This window comes from Triturus cristatus, chromosome 2_2 (genome assembly GCF_964204655.1).
Source record: "Triturus cristatus chromosome 2_2, aTriCri1.1, whole genome shotgun sequence".
Classification (NCBI taxonomy): Eukaryota; Metazoa; Chordata; class Amphibia; order Caudata; family Salamandridae; genus Triturus; species Triturus cristatus.
Window position 1 is genome coordinate 452,515,621 of NC_140582.1, and position 12,789 is coordinate 452,528,409.

The following is a 12,789-nucleotide window of genomic DNA, read 5'->3' on the forward strand; positions in this document are numbered from 1 at the left end:
GGCGTGTGCACCCTCAGCCCAGCTAAGGTGGGCTACCTGAAGTGGAGGCAACGTTTCAGAGTTAGCCATTAAGGTGATGCAAAACTTAGGAACTCTGGGACAGGGTTGTGCCCACTTCCCAAAGGAAGTGGTCATATAGGGGGCATAGTGACCCCAGGGGTAGGTAGCCTATTGACTACTACCCTGCACTCCCCTAACACCCCTAAATCCAAGACTGAAGAATAGCAACTAACTTAGAGCCAGCCTGCTGGCCTGCTGGCCTGTCTGCTGTTCCCATCGAATTGCGCCAAAGACGTCTCGTCCTACAAGCTGCTGTACCTTCAATGCATGGGAGGACTTCCTGCCTTCAATAACGACTCAAGAACTCCTGTGGAGCAGTAGAGCTGCTCTCCTGCATCCTGCAGGCACTCCAAGAAGAACTGCAAGGACTCTGGAACTGTCAAAACCCGCCACCGCCAAGCACCACTGCACTCAAGCCCCCCAGCCCATATCAAAGTGGGCCCACATTGTCAGAATGGTGACAGAATCCACTTTGGTTTCACCCCTTGTGAACTCCTCGAAGTTGCCTGCAGCCTCTGGTAGCTGGCCCCTTCAACCGCTAGTGCTTCTGGACAAAGAAAACAGACACCTCAAAGACCCTTTTCACCCGGCCGGAGGAGAAGAGGACTACTTTTTTAAATGTAAAATATTTCTCTTACAAAACGTAATTACCTGATCGTATTGATTTGGGTGCCTAAACATACCTAAAGATTGTTATTTTTTATAAATTGGTGGATCTCTTATTTAATGGTGTGCATCATTTATAGACTATAGTGTATATTCGCAGATGTCTAATGCTCCTCTCTGATAAGCCTAAGGCTGCTTGACCACACTACCCCCTAGAAGAGCACCTTGGGATTGCTAGAACAAGCCTCTGTCCACTCATAAGGGAACCCCTGGACTGTTTACATGATATACCTCATTGTGGTATATCATATAAAGAGCCAGTTTCCTACACTACCGCAGCATCTGTTGTTCACATACGGAGGCTCTGTGAGTTTTCCAGAACTGCTCTTTATGGCAAGTTCGACTTCTAAAATACTCCCCTGATCTAACTCTTCCCAAGAACTCTTCATGGGTTCGGCCTAAATTCTGAACTCATCTATATAGAATAGGGACTAAAATTCATATTTGGAACACTCTGGTTATCAATTGCCTTATTTTGACTTAACCATAAACTTTTGTTTGATAAATTTGAGAAAACAATCTACTAATCTCTTCACAAGAAATAAAGATTTTGAACTGATCCTAAACTCTCATCTTTGACTGAACCAATCAACTGTAATGGTGATGTTTGTTAAGATACTTTTGAATTATACTCAAGTCTAAAATGGTAGCAAAGATTCATTTGCCTGATGAAGAACATATCGCAGAGTTGGAGCCCACATTGTAAGTTACTGGTTGAACTGATTACATTAAATTAACTTCTGTGTCAGCATATCTGATCTTCAGCTACTCTAGAAACAGTCTGAGTTTTACTCCAGGCAATGTTTCCTCCAGCCAGTGGCTGGAGTAAGTCTCCTTCCGGGGCACGAAGGGGAAGGGGTTGTCCTCAAACTCAGTGGAGTGCATGGGAAGGACTTTCTCCACATGGCAAGATCTTTTGCCTGTGGAGATTGTTCTTAAATGTGCATTCACACATTGGGCTTGTGTTTTACCACAGTGAGTAATTGCCCCATAGCTACAATTTCAAGCTGGGAAAAAGCAGCTTTTAAAAAGACACATGATAATTTAGTAGTATGGCTGCAAAGCTGCAAGTGCACAGCTTTCCAACTGTACTACTGGTGAGTTTTCTCAGAATTGGGGAAAATCATAAATCTGCACTGTGACAAACTGAACTTCTCTAATGCAAATTCCTGAATTCCAATGTGAATCAGGCCCTTACAAGGCCACTTAGACTACGGTTGGAGGCCCGTTACACTTCCCTGGCAGAGGGCCACCCATTGAATTTAGAGAAACACATCAGTCAGGTGGGGAAATCTATGCCTTCAGTGGAACCACCCATGTGGCATCTTCATTGAAGGCACTGAACATTGCAGAGCAGGTGTTATGTTTGTTGTGCCCACTCAGAAAAGTTATTTTTGTTTTCCAGAAGCAAACTATTAAAACAATGGACTTGGAAAAAGTTTCTCCTTGGTTATCTGGCTATTTGTTTGATTTCCCTGCTTGGTGCCACCATGGTATGCATGATCATCTCAGCCAGAGATATCTACTGACAGTCACTCCACCGTCCATAAGGTGGGCAACTGCCAACTTGTTAGCCATGAGCGGACAGGCTTCCAGATCAGATATTTACAGCAGCGAAGTACGTGAACGTGAAACATAATCTCAAGCAGTTCAGAATGGGAGCCCTGTGCGTTTACTCTAAATCATGCCATTAGTCCATTGTTGCCACACCAATCATACACCAAGTTATCCTCCCTTGAACCAGAAAGCAGGTAACACAGGCAGTTATATAGAGTCTGGAAGATGTAGGACTTTTGCCAAAAATTAGAGGATCTCTTGTTCGACCTATTTAGAGGGTATACTCATATAGACACTCTAAATGGGGTGGATGGGATATCTGTACATTTTTTAGCCAATCTTTAAATAACCCCAAAAGTCCTTTAAATTGGTCCGAAAATATCTTTACCCAGTAAGTGGTGACACATCCAATCATAGCCTTCAACAAATGGGAACCCTACCATACATAGCCTTTAACAAATGGGACCGGTGCTGCATTCACTAAAGTCTGAGACAAAACCTTAGTTTATAAAAAATGTATACTATACCTAAAATGACCTCTCACCCTTCCTCCCCTGGCAATAATGCACAGGTTAAGGAAAATATATTACACAAAATTGCAACACATTGTTATTATAGCTTCATTTTATACTTCTAAATCTTCAAGTAAAAATCAGTAGCAACTTATCACGCAATGCACATACCTGTGACATGATAATATGAATGCAATTGGACATCAATGCCTTTTCTAATCCAGGATGTGAAAGGTTTTGATCAACTTATATTGATCAGGGTGATCGCTATACAAATGTAACAAATAAAAAAATATATCATCATACATTTCCACTGCTCATGACATCACTGAACAAACCTCAGATTACATAATCAGTGACATAACTGCTAGGTCACATATGACATCACCAATAACTTTGTCAAGGATATCATTCAGTAATCATTGAAATGTATGATGTTAGGGAATTGCAGAAAATAATTAAAGTCCACGCTATATACCTTTGTTAGAGCGGAAATATCCAACAGTCTCTGTATTTAATTCTGTGGAGAAAAGGTTGAGATCACAGAATGCGCTTGAACCATATAATGCTTTCATAACATGTGCTAGACACAAGTGGACTTTGTATACCCAGGTTACAGGGAGATGGACAGCTTCACTCAGTGCTGTGGACACTTTATGCAGTTTGGAAAGGGTTAGATCTCAAAGTGTTACTGGAGCTTGTACTTTTGTAGGGGAGTGTTACTGCCTGTGTAGCTATGGCTAGGTCTGATTTTCCATTGAAATGCTTGTTTTTTCTTAACTCTTCAAATATAGCCACCCAATTTAGAATCAGAAATGCAAGTTTTGTGCAGATTTGCAGTGGGTTCGGGGTGGGGTCACAAAAGGGTAATTAAAGAGTGACATTTCCCATTTTAACTCCAATAGGAATTTCTGCTGTCCAGTACAGAAAAAAAGGCTGAACAGAATTACATGAAACCTAGCATGAAAGTAGATCTTTACTCTAGGTAATGCTTTTGAATGGTTTGGTGTAAATATGCCAATAGTTTTTGAAACATTAGTGTTAGAAACACCTCAAATTCAAGTAACCTGTTAATTAAGTTGGAGATATTTGGACAGCACATCTGTGAATTGCCTACAAACCTAGGTTCATGGACCATTTGTTGACCAAAATTAAAAATAATACTTGAATCTGATTGGATGAGGGAGCTTTTATTGTCAAACAATTTGGGTCTTTGAACACTAAGCCGGCTTCATGAACCTAAAGCTTTCTGATTCATTTGCCACAACTGGAGGACCATTGTTGTGGAGCCCAATAGCAGAGGATGTGTCCCCACAACTTGAACAATAAAAATGAAGGAACTAAAAGGGGCAGGAGGAGCAACTGTTGGTCTCCTGGTTCAGGCGGGGATCCCTACAGGGACTCTGATTGAAAAATTAAAGAAATAAAATACTGATTTTGAGGTGTGGTTTGAAAATCCCAAGGCTGGGTATGTGGCTCCTAAAGTGCCCCTCTAACATCCACCAACCAAGGTCAGGGATCTGCAAACCCATGGAAAGAGGTCTTACATGCTTGTCGGACCTTTTGCGTGCTTCACAGGCCCATTACTGGGTCCATTAACTCTGAAAGAGGTCCAACAATGGTCCATGAGACACAAACCCACAGTCAGGGTCCTCAAAACCTTACACATATTTTTTTAAAACCAAGGTCTGGACATCAGTCAGTGTCAAAAAGTGCGCCAGGAGATACTATGTACAGTTTATCACTTAATGTGAGTCAAACACGGTGGAGCTATGCTCCAAACCCTATTGGGTTACGTTTTTGTCAGAGAAGGAAAAGCTGGCAATCATCTTCGAATGTGGGCATTGTCTGGACGGAACCTGCATGCATGTAAAGAACACAATATGTGCAACATTCTGACAAGGAGCTACAATTCCCAGCAGGCCACGATCACTCACATATTCTGGAGTAACGGTGGCCACCCTGGGTCTCTGGGTATAAGCTCCTTCATGCCCATGGCCACTTTGCTAGCTCTGCTGTGTAAGGCCTTCAGCCACGTGCAGCAGGGGTTGGATGCTAACACTCACCTGATCCCATATCCAAGGCAGCAAAGCCTCAATGTGCAAGGTCTTTGGACATATCTTTGGACATACATAGCAAGAGCCGGGCACAGTGCCTGCACTCAGCTGGCCATCCATGTGCAAGGACTGGCCCATGCAGTTGAACGTTTCTAAAATAGAAAGGTTCAGAGATCCTATGTGGGGCACATCGGGAGAAGTCTGTGAAGGGAGTGGAGGTTTGGCAGCAGGGATTGGCCACAGGACAGGCCTTGTGGCCAAATCCAATTGAAAATGGAAGGAGATAAACCAGGTATGATGATAATAAAACCTTAACTCCTTCTCAAAGCCAGGAAGTGATAAAAAGATCTAGTGCATATGCAAAATGACATTAGGGAGCATATGTTTGAACAATTTGTGTGACTAAGCTTAAGTGATAAAGCCAATTGATAATCGAGCACTCATTTGTCAGGCAAGTATTGAGATTCAGTCAAAGCATATGGCATTGAGGACAGGATCACTAGTTTTTTTAAATGCTCACTATGTCACCCTACGTCATACAATGATCTTTACATTACATTCGATGTATCTTGGTATGTACTTATTGTGTACATATGTGCTGTATGTATAGTCAAATCTAGCCTAACATGGAGCAGGGTGCTCTACAGCGTCAAAGGCAAATATACAGTCAACATGTGATGGGTGGCATAGCTAGTTTCTAAGAACAAAAAATTACTTAAACTGCAGTATCATGCTGTGTTCTCTAAAGAAGTGTGTCTTTAGCTCTTTCCTAATTTAGAGCAGCAGAGATGGGGCAGTTGTGATGGAGGCAGGAATGTTTTTATATATATTGTATGATTTTAAGTTCTGTATTGTACAGTGCTGTTGCACCTCTGGTCCATTTTATAATATCACTTTACTGGTACCAATAGTAATAGAAGTGATGATGTAGTTTGAAATGTTATGCCCAAAGTGTTTACAAAGACTGCAAGGCGATGCTGGACGTTAAATGTACAATACTAACCTAAACATTTTCCTCCTGTAGTGTTGTGTTATCATGTCAAGTAGGACCCTTGAGGTCCTAGACAGTCTCCTTACAAAGTTAACTCACCAGTTGTGAGGTATTTGGGTGTATCAGGGTCTGGTCAATCAGTACATCTAGTTAACGGTTGCATGATGAGGAACAAAGACATGTAATAGAGAGCTACATGTGTGGCATAGTCATTTGGGTGCTCCAGAGCTGGGGTGGATGCTACAACTGGCGATGAGAAGGGGATATGTGCACGAAGAAACGAGACTGCTCTCCCTGAGAGTCTGCTGAGGTCCAGCAAACTGCTCATGCGTGCCACGTGCGCCCCAAGAAGCAAGCTATAGTTGGAGTATGTAGAGCCAAAGCGCCACTGTAACTTGTGCAAAGCCCTTGAAGAAGGTGAAAGCCCTACAAAGGAGCACTGTCAGAAAACCTGCCAGAAGCCTGCTGGAAAGGCCGAAAAGAAGAGATACTGCACTACAGCATAACACAGAGCCATCATCAATACAAAGCAGAAACCCTTGAGGCAGCCACAACCAGGTACGAAGAAACACTAAAAGCAACTACAACCAGACGTAGATGACAAAAAGATCATCAAATACTTAAAGAACCTTGCAGTTGATGGTGTAAGATCATGAAATATCGTACAGTCAAATCAAGGAAACGTTGGAAGTCTAGTTCAATCCAATGCCGCATGTCAACTGTGAACGATACATTTTTCACCAGGCACAACAGCAAGCTGGTGGAATGAAGGATGAGTTTGTTGAAAGACTTGATACCCTCATCAAGCATTGCAAGATCAGTGAAGAAGCTATGCATCTTAGAGTCATCAATGGTTGCATCTCTGATTCCTTCAGACGATGTATGCTGAGAGAGACACTCAGTCTAGAAAAGGTACTCATGGCTGAGAGAGCTGAGGAACGTGCAGATTGACAGACTGCTGATATGAAAGCTGGAACAACCCAGAATGAATCAGTGTTGATCATGAAATGTAAGCAGAAACATAAAGTTGAGGCCCCAAAGATGATGTCTCCGAAGAAAAAGAAATAGTGTTTCAGATGTAGATTCTCGTTTCCATGAGAATGTATGTTTGAATGAATAAAGGCTAAATCTCCCTTCATTGGACAGATATGCAAAGCAAAAGAGAATCTAGGTGCATCACTACAAGAAGAGAAAATGGGTGCCAGAAAATTCCGGAAGAAAACTGGGCATACCCACAAGGCCAAACGGAAACATCAACTGAGGCAAGTGAAGACTAAACAAAGTCGATCATCATCAAAGTCTTTTTCCAAAAGCTCCTCAGCATCATCATCGAGCGACAGTGAAGAAGAAGGTGGATGTGCAATGGTGATGTTCATCAGCGAAAGGCATGCACATGTAGGATTGGCTGCCTGCAATGAAGAACACAAGTCAAAGATAGATCGCCACTTAAAGCGATCCAACTCATTTGGCCAATGCCTTAAGATCATGCTAAAGGTGATTTGTTGCCCTACAAGTTTCAGTATAAACAGTGGTACATCGATCAATATCATGCTGGCTGAAAAATACAATGAACTGCTTCCAGTACCATGTCTAACACCATCAAAAACAAAGGTGTGCATGTGGGCTGCTTCCACGCCATTGCAAAATCAAGGGTCATTTGTAGTGACCATGAGATGTAAGAAAATGACAGTGCAAGCACCAAATCATGTTCTCCAAGGTACTTCGTCAAGTGTATGTTTCTGCAGTGCTGTTGACAGGAGACTGATAGCCATCAACTACAACCTAAATGCACATTCTGAAATAGTAAGTCAAATTAAGACAATGAAGGTACAACTGCACATAAATAAAGACATTCGTCCTGTTGCTCAGTGACACCATCAGATTGCTTTTCATCTACAGGAGGCCATTGAGAAAGAACTGGAAACATTATTAAAGGATGATATCATCAAGCGTTTTACTGTTCCAACAGCATGTGTTTCACCTATAGTAGTAGTGGCAAAAAAGGACAGTGGAGGTGTGGTGCACATTTGGTTTGATAGGCGCCAGGCCAACAAAGCAATCAAGAGAGATAGACATCCGGGTCCACAAAAGAGCGGACATGATTACACATCTGAATGGTGACAAAGCCTTCTCCTGTCTTAATTTGAACAAAGGATACCATCAACTCAAGCTGGAAGAGAACTTTAGGTACATTACTACTTTTTCAACTCATGTTGGCTTGTTCAGACACAAAAGGAGTGTCATCAGCTGCAGAAATATTTCAGGATGTAATCCGCCGAGTAATTCAACCTGTCACATATGCTTTTAACTATAGTGATGATATATTAGTGTTTGGGGCCAAACAAAAGGAACATGACCAAGTTCTTATGCAAGTGTGTTTTTTGCTCACCGATACAGTTCTCACATTAACTGCAGAAAAGTGTGGGTTTGACAAAACTCAAATTCTTTGGGCATATGTGGGAAAGACTCCTGACCATGAAAAAGTACAAGCGCTGTCATCCACCTGTACCCCACAACATGTAACCATTCTGCGATCCTTCTTAGGCATGGCCAGCTATTTTTCCAGATACATTTGTGATTTTGCCACAGTGAGTGCCCCATTACAAGAGTTAATAAGGAAGAATGTTCCCTGCCAATGGCCTTCTGAATGTGATTGAAGTTTCAAGAAAATAAAACACGCAATTGAACATGCAACTGAAATGCCTTACTTTGATCCAAAGTTACATACTGAGTTTGTTGTAAATGCAAGGCCAGTGGAGTTGGGTGCGAGCCTTGCTCAACACAATGGACATCCAAATGCTCAGAGATACATGGTGGCCCATGCAATCCGTAGTCTATCTCAGACTGAACGTGCCTATTTTCAGCCCGAAAAAGAGAGCCTGACAGTAGTGTGGGCATGTGAACATTTTCATGTGTTTCTGTACGGAAAGTATTTCACCCTTGTCACTAATCACCAGGTATTGCTCATCATTTTCGGAAATCTGAAAGCCAAGATGCCCCCTTGCATGGAGAGGTGGGGGTTAAGATCGCAAGGGTATGATTACACTATTGTACATAAGCCAGGGAAGGATCAAAACCCTGCAGATTATTTGTCACGAGTGCGTTACAGTGTCACAGTATAATGTTTAAAGTGGCCGAATCATACATTAATTTCATAGTAAAGTCCAGCACCCCTGCAGCTCCATCCATTAAGCAGATCCTTGCTGCTACCAAAACAGAGACATGCTCACACTCAAGGATATATTCATGGAGAAAGCATAATCGACCTCTCACAGATGACAATGAATATCAAAAATTCAAGAATGTGCAGGGAAAACTTTCTGTCACTCAAGAAGGTATCACACTGAGAAGTTCAAGAATTCTCATACCTGAGAGCCTGAGACAAAAAGTTATTGAACTGGCACACGAAGGACATCGTGGCATTGTATCCACCAAGAGAGCCCTCTGAGACTCAGTGTGGTTTCCTCACCTTGACGAATGAGTCGAGAAGGAACAGAAAGCATTCCATCTGTGTAACTGCTTGTCTCGCAAGATACCACAGCATCCGCTAAATATGTCTGACCTTGCCAAACAAGCGTGGGAGAAAATCGCAGTTGATTTCTTTGAACCTACCTTTAAACAATGGCCATCACCTGATGGTAGTTAATAATGATTACTTCACTTAGTGAAAGATTTATCATCGACAACACGCGACAAAGTCATTGAAAGGCTGGATGATTGCATTGTGGGGTGTTAACTAGGGGTGGGCGGAATTTGCGGAATTAACCTTCGCAAATTATCGCGAGAATGTTTAAAATTATCGCAAACAAGCAGAAATATCGCGAAGATGCGGAAGTTTTTTTCCGGCATGTTCGCGAGATTTTCTGCATGGTTGCGGGTCGCCAACTTACCCATGTGGTTGCTTGCGGGCGCGGCCATCTTGTTTTGAGTTGTTCTCGCGGTGCATGATCGCGAGAAGAAAGACGTGATCGCGCGACGCATGACGTCACTGCGGGCGCGAACTGTCGCGAGACAGCGCAAATGGCTAAAAACAATACAACATCTCATGGAGAACGCGACCGGATCAAGAAAACTTGTCGGCGAACGCAGGGATTCAGGTAAGGCGATCGCGCGCGCGCGAGAATGTATCATTTTACAGCGCGAGCAAGAAACAAATTATCGCCAAGCTGCGGAAACCGGAATTTTTGACATTTTCGCGCTCTCCGCGGAACGCAAAAATGTCAAATTATCGCAATTTCCGCGAACGGAACGAAATTTTTGCCCAGGCCTAGTGTTAACTCCCTCAAATCTGACAGCGGTCCGCTCTTCAACAGCAGAGAGTTTAAGGACTTCGCAGTTGTTTGAACATCAAGCATCAGAAAAGCACACCTCTCTGGCCACAGCAAAATGGCGCTGTTGAATGATTTATGAGAACCATGATAAAAGCTGTTCAGCATGCTGCACTTGAAGGAATCGGTCTCAAGTCAGCTTTGTTTCCAGCCTTTTCATGCCTCTCGGTCAATTCCCCATTTTACAACCTGTGAAAGCCCTGCCACCTTGCTGTTTGGACTAAGTTACCACAATGGACCATGAGCCGAATATTAGACACTGATAAGATTCGTGTCACGGACGCTTCTCGCAAAAGAAAGATGAAGGCCTATGCAGATAAGCGCAGATGCACTAGGGGCATGGTTTTCAAAGGACACTGAGTCCTAGTCAAACAAATGTGGGAACTCAAGACAGACACTCCGGTTGAAGCTGATCCATTGAGAGTCGTAACAAGTAAAGGACATATGGGGACCACTCAATATCCCTGAAAGTCCATTACGAGAGACACATCCCATTTAAAACATCTGCCATGATGTTCATCGGCTCCAGTCCACCTGAGTGCCCAAGTCAAGCATCTAAGTCTACAGCTGTGATGACAGATGAAAGTGCAACTCCTTCACCTCGTATGACTCGATCTGGAAAGTTGGTGTGAGCACCTAGACAGCTCTTTGAGGACCTCTAAAGTATATATGTTGTCCGTATTTTTTATTTGACAAAGGGGGAGACTTAGTGTAGTCATGGCGGATGCTGTCATTAACACAGACGCGCTCATCTTTAAACACACAGACCATAAGAAAACAGGCACCCATGCACACAGGCTTACAGGGACACCCACATATAGGCTACAGGGCGTAATGAACCTGAATTCCCTCAGGCATTCACAAATCTCAAATACCTAAACATACATAAGCCTCAGTTGTCCCAAACACTAATGATGGCCACATTGTTAATGGCACCACATGTGTAATACATCTCAATGGCCTCAAGCTACACTGACCTTCCAAGGGCTCAGGCAATCAAGATCATCATTGATCCCCGTGAGAATTATGCCTCAATTTCCCCAGAAAACAATCAATATAAATGTCACAGGCAATAATGAGCAGCATTGGCCCAGATTGTAAAGTGGCTCATAGGCCTCAGGCATCATTGAACCCTAATGGCCTAAACAAGTGCTGAATATCAGTTTCTCCAGTTGCTTCAGTCATTACAACTTTGAAAAAATAATTACAAAATATGTTTCCTTTTGTTAAAAAATCTGCTGGTGCCCATGATCATGAGAAAATATATAACGGTGAACTACAGTGGTTCGAGAACAACAGCTGCAAGGATCCAATCACAATTGCGAGAGAGTTGTAGTTGGGCATCTTTATTTGTGTTTCATTCTTCCCTAAACGTTCCCATGTTTGAGAACATCACAGTCAGATCACAAAATAGTTTTGCCTGGTGCTATTTCATGCCCTTAGTGGTAAATTACAGCAGTGCTTTGCACAAACACATTTTACCTCTGTTTTATAAAAACACATTCTGGATGTGGTAAAGTGTGACAAGCATGTTTGTACATATTTGTTGTGTGGCATTTTGTTGTGGTGGTGATGTGATCCGTAGTTTTTTTGTGTTGCAGAGTATTATGCTGCATTATGGCAATGTGATGTTGTTGAGTTGTAGTTAGTTTTTTTGTTGTGTTTTAAATGTTTTGTTATGTAGTGCCCTGTTATGTTTGAATAGTGTTAATCAGTTGCTTTGTGTTTGTTAGAGTGTTATGTTTTCTTGTTTACTTTAGACAGCTGAACAAATACTGCTACATTTCCAGCCAAAAGCACAACATGCTTTTAAAGTTCCTGAGACAGCAACTTTTTACCACTGTATAAAGTGGTAAAATACCAGTGCTACAGTTCTTCAAATATTCAAGATACCAGTCAGTGTAAAACTTTGACACAGACTGTGTCTTAAATTAACTCTTGCACTGCTCACTTTATGTATTACGGGCCTGGGAGGTTTTTGTTTTATGTTTACCTTTTTATAAGGTGTTAATAAGGTAGAAGAAGCAGTGGTGCCAGAGTGCAAACACATTTTGTTTTTCAAGTGTACAAGAATAACATGACTCCTTAAGCATAGCAAAATTATTATGCAATGGTCCTTTGTTAGGATCAAACCCTTTTTATCAGAACTTGACACTGCACTGATCAGCAAAGTTAGTAATGTCGTAGGGTGTCTGGTAAACCATATACATCGCATTTCAGAAGTGGTTGGGTCTCACTTTTTTGAACTCAAGGAGAACACAAACTCTGTCTGAAGGTGCAGAGAAAGTGGGAAAACCAAGAAGGGTTATCCATCTCCAATGCAGATTGGCATCGGATTAATAAGTTTAACAGTTCCCTGCAGAAAGCGGCAAATTTTAAGCGGATGCAATTTTATACCAAATGGCTGCTGTATCGTACACCAGATTTTTTGCAGAAAATTAACCCCCGGATTTCTTCAAATTGTTTCAGATGTAATTTAGAGGGAGGAGGGAATTGGACTCAAATTATCCGTGGATGTCAGAAGTTAGAGGGATTCTGGGAAAATATTAACAAATATTGTCAAAACACACTGAAAGTCCCACAGATTCTGGATCTTCAGACTATGGTGCTAGGTTATT